Here is a 4,833-nt window from a genome sequence, read left to right on the forward strand (position 1 = left end):
CAAATTACACTTATGTTGAGGTCATAACCCAGGGATACAGTACACATGAAAAAACACCTAATTTCGAATTCAACTTATTAGGGCCCACACTAACGTTAAACACTGACATGGCCCCCATTCTGATTTCAGCTCTGGCTTCAAGTTTAATAAACAGTCATTACATGAATTCAAGCTACACTACACTAGCAGCACAAGCTAAACCAAACTAAAACTACTAACTGCAGAATTCACATGCTCATAGGAGTACACTGAGCTAGTTCGACTGGCCACAAATTTAAAACAGTCCCAAACAATTCAGCCAAACAGTCTACTTATACAGTCCAGGGTTTACACACGTACAAAATTGAATTGACACTATGCTGTGCACTTAAATCTAATGCCTATTTAACTATCAATACACCATAGTCCAGACAGCATAATTCAAGATCAAACAGGTGAATATTTGCATTCCATTTCAAGCTTAAAGTTACAGCAGAACGGGTTCAAATGTGTACCTGGTAATTGCAAATAAGAAAAAGGAAAAGGTCAGTAGCAGTGACAGTTTGCAACAGCAGCCCAGGAAGAAGTTGAAATCCAGTAATAACTCAATCAACACAGCAAGTTCAGGAACATGTTTGAAACTCCAGCAATGAACCAAAACACCAACAATTTCAAGCACCAGTGCAGTCCAAAGCCAAATCGATTACTCAGACTCAGTTTGCAGCAATTCAAATAGACCTCAACAACTCTCTTGGCAGCTACTTTCACATATAGAACAGTATACTCGAAAACCAGCTTATTTCTGATCCCAATGCTGAGATCAGTATTGTTTTGAAGGAATTTTATGATTTTTAGAAACTCTGTTTTATGCCTTTTGGAAGGGGTTTAGAGGACTGCCCAAAAACTTTTTCTCAAAGCAAATGAATGCCTATTTATAGATGAACTTAGGGTCCAATTTCAGATTTTCCTTTTACCCCCTTAGTCCCTATTCTAATTTCAGTGCTTACCCCATTATTTCTGACTTGTTACACAAGCAACTAACTTACGTTTATTAGAACCTACACTATAGTCCCTCCTAGAAAGTTCTATGCTTATTACAATCCCTATTCTATCCTTACCCCCCTTCAAAAATTGCCAAATCTGATGAAAGTACCCTTTTCCCATGCCTAAACTACCCTTTGAACCTCCTGAAATTACTAGCCTACGTTAACTACACTAACCTTTCTAACTAACCCTGGTCCAAATAACTATTTCTGCAAATTAACCAGCCCACCAATCCAATCGCAAATCCTAAATTCAAGTAACTACTGATTTTCGGATTAACAACTACTAATAACAAGTCAAAGTCAAACAGTGCCCAACTAGTATCGATCAAAACTGTAAGCAAACAGATTCGACACACACAACTAATAGAACAAACTTAACCATACATGAAGCCTGGAGAAGATTTAAGCAACTCAAAACATAAACTAAATCCTAACATGATCAATCCTAATTCTAAAGAACTCGGTCACAACTAAATTGACAAACGACCCAATTCTCACTATTGATTAAAAGACAATGAAGAATAACAAATAAGAAACAGGCTAACCTATTTGAACACTGGTTCAACCGAAAAAATGAGGAGAAATAAACTCAAGCCCTAAATTGATTGATCAAGAGGAAATATCAGTCAACGAGAAGAGACTAACGAAGAAGAACAAGGAAAAACTTACTTATGGAGTCCGAGGGTTCTGCCGTCACTTAGATTTAAAATTCGAATCACTCCAGTAATATTCGAACACTACTGACGGTGGATTCTTCATGAGGGGAGGGAGGAGATCATGTGATGTCGATTTGATGAGATTTGGGGTATTTTAGGGTTTTAGGCCGGATTTTGATTTGAAATTCAAGGGGCTCGGTCATGATTTGAGGAGGATTATTTACGGATTGGTGATGAGGAGATGGAGGAGGTTTGGTGGTGTAAATTTGGACCGATTTTGGCGATGTCGCCGCCGCGGACGGCGGAGACGGCGACAATACTTTCAGTTATTCGACGGCCTCCAGTGGGATTCGAAAGAGGATAATGGCATATTCGTGACGAGGACGTCAAGGCGGTATAGGGGTGTGAATCTGGGAGCCATCGGAGAAAGTGACATTTTTTCCGGCGGCGGTGTTGGTGGCGTTACAGGGGTGAGTACGAGGAAGAAGCAGATGTCTCTAGGGTTAGGATTATTTTTAGACCATTTTAACTAATAATGAGATGGCACCAGGGCCGTTAGATTAAAGGGGATGAAGGGCCAGGATTGATCAACGCCAAAACGGCGTCGTTTCGGGGAGTCGTTGAACCGGACTGGGTCAGGGGAATGGGTTGGGCTGGGTCCGTTTGATGTTTATTTGGGCTGAGGTTTGGTTAAATTGAAATGAGCCCAATTTTGGTCTCTTATTAAGACCACCCTTTTGTAATTTTTTCTTTTGTTTCCTCTTTTTTTATTTCTTTTATTTAATTCTTTGTATTTCAATTTGTATTTTTATATTTTCTGATTTTATTAAAATGCTAAACTAAAACTTAAAACCAAATTAAAATTAGATTTCCTAATTTCCATACACTAATTCCTAATTTAAATGCCAACTAAGACACTAAAATGCAAAAAGGACCACTTTTGTTATTTTCTTTGTATTTTATTCTAAAACAACTTAATTACTAATCTAAAATGTGAAATTAAATTTTAAATGCAAATGCCAAGTATTTTTTTTTTGTATTTTTTTCACCGATTAAAATGCACAAATAAAGTGCAAACCATTAACACAAAATTCACAAAGTTGCAAAATAATGAAAGAGATCATTTGTTTGAATTTTGGGAATAATTCATATATAGGGCAAAAATCACGTGCTCACAATGTTAAGCTTATTCCCTATCGGCAACATGTGGAAGACCTTAGCAAGCGGTTCAAGTCGATAGAGTTCAGGTACATTCCCCGGTGTCACAATGAACTAGCTGATGCACTTGCCACTCTGGCCTCGATGCTGCCTTATCCAGGCAATGCCCACATTGATCCCTTGGAAATCCAAATCAAAGAAAGGCATGGTTACTGTAACACGATTGAGGCAGAACCAATTACCCAGCCCTGGTATCATGACATCAAAAGGTTTCTGAAAACGCAAGAATACCCCGAGCAAGCTACTGGAGATCAAAAGAGAACCATTAGACGGCATGCAAGTGGTTTCTTCTTAAGCGGTGATGTCTTGTACAAAAGGACCCCGGATCTCAACTTGTTAAGATGTGTTGACGCCAAGGAGGCCGGAAGGATCATGCATGAAGTACATGCAGGAGTATGTGGACCCCACATGAATGGGTATGTTTTGGCAAAGAAAATCCTTCGAGCAGGGTATTACTGGATAACCATGGAAAAAGACTGCTTCAGCTTTGTCCGGAAGTGCCATCAGTGTCAGGTGCACGGTGATTTGATTCATGCACCTCCAACAGAACTACATCCTATGTCAGCACCTTGTCCATTTGTTGCTTGGGGCATGGACGTCATTGGGCCGATCGAGTCGAAAGCCTCAAATGGACATAGATTCATACTGGTTGCCATTGATTACTTCACGAAATGGGTTGAAGCCATCACTCTCAAATCAGTCACCAAGAAAGGCGTGGTAGATTTTGTGCACTCTAATCTTATCTGCCGTTTTGGCATTCCCGCAACTATCATCACAAACAATGCTGCAAACCTGAATAGTCGTTTGATGGGAGAGGTATGCGAACAATTGAAAATAACGCATATAAACTCTAATCCCTATCGGCCCAAAGCCAATGGTGCTGTTGAAGCAGCAAACAAGAACATCAAGAAGATTTTGAGAAAAATGATTCAGAGCTCCAGACAATGGCATGAAAAGTTGCCTTTTGCATTACTGGGATATTGCACCACGGTGCGCACATCGGTAGGGGCAACCCCATACCTTTTGGTCTATAGGACTGAGGCCGTAATACCCGCAGAGGTCGAAATCCCCTGTCACGCCCCAAACCGAGGGACATGACCGGCACCCGACCAGGTAGCCCCAGTCAAGCGGACCTGGGTGCCTTTCCTAACCCACGTGTTACCCCATGTTTTCCTTACTCAATATTCCCAGAATTAGCCATATAAATAATTAAGAACACCTTTTTGCGAAGCATATATACGTACATAATAGTTAATGAAATTACCAATTCATTGCCCAACATATGAAACATGGATTTACATGAGTTCGTAACCCACATCTACTGTCTACGGAGCCTCTAAAGGTACAACATGATAATACAGTATTTGCCGGTAACAAGGCTCCGGCTATACCTTACACAAAAATCAAAATAAAGCTCCGGAAACAAAGCGGCCTGAGCCACGCAGGGCCCCGAGAGGAAAGGGGCTCACCAAAACAGCTGATGGAGGACGAAGGGGAGCTACGATCGGTGGACTGAAGTACCTGCTACGGACCCACCTACAATCATAACACGAATGTAGCGCCCCCGGCAAAAGGGACGTCAGTACATTTGAATTGTACCGGTATGTATAAACAAACTTTGCCCTGAGTAACCTCAAACCATACACAAGTAACAAACAATAGAGGAATCAACAACTAAATACACACAAGGAAACAATCAAGGCAAACAAGTCAACAAAAATTTGGGGCCGAGTCAGGTCTGCGGTCGCATTCTTGGCGGAAATGGAGCGGAAATGCGGTCCGCATATCAATTATGTGGTTGCATATCAAAAAGTGTCCCCAAAACCTGATCCCACTGTTCGGGTATGCGGCGGAAATGCGGTCCGCATATCAATTATGCGGTCGCATAATGGACCGCATTCTTGACCTCAAATTTGACTGACACATTGCCTTAT

Source organism: Nicotiana attenuata, unplaced genomic scaffold (assembly GCF_001879085.1).
Source record: "Nicotiana attenuata strain UT unplaced genomic scaffold, NIATTr2, whole genome shotgun sequence".
NCBI lineage: Eukaryota > Viridiplantae > Streptophyta > Magnoliopsida > Solanales > Solanaceae > Nicotiana > Nicotiana attenuata.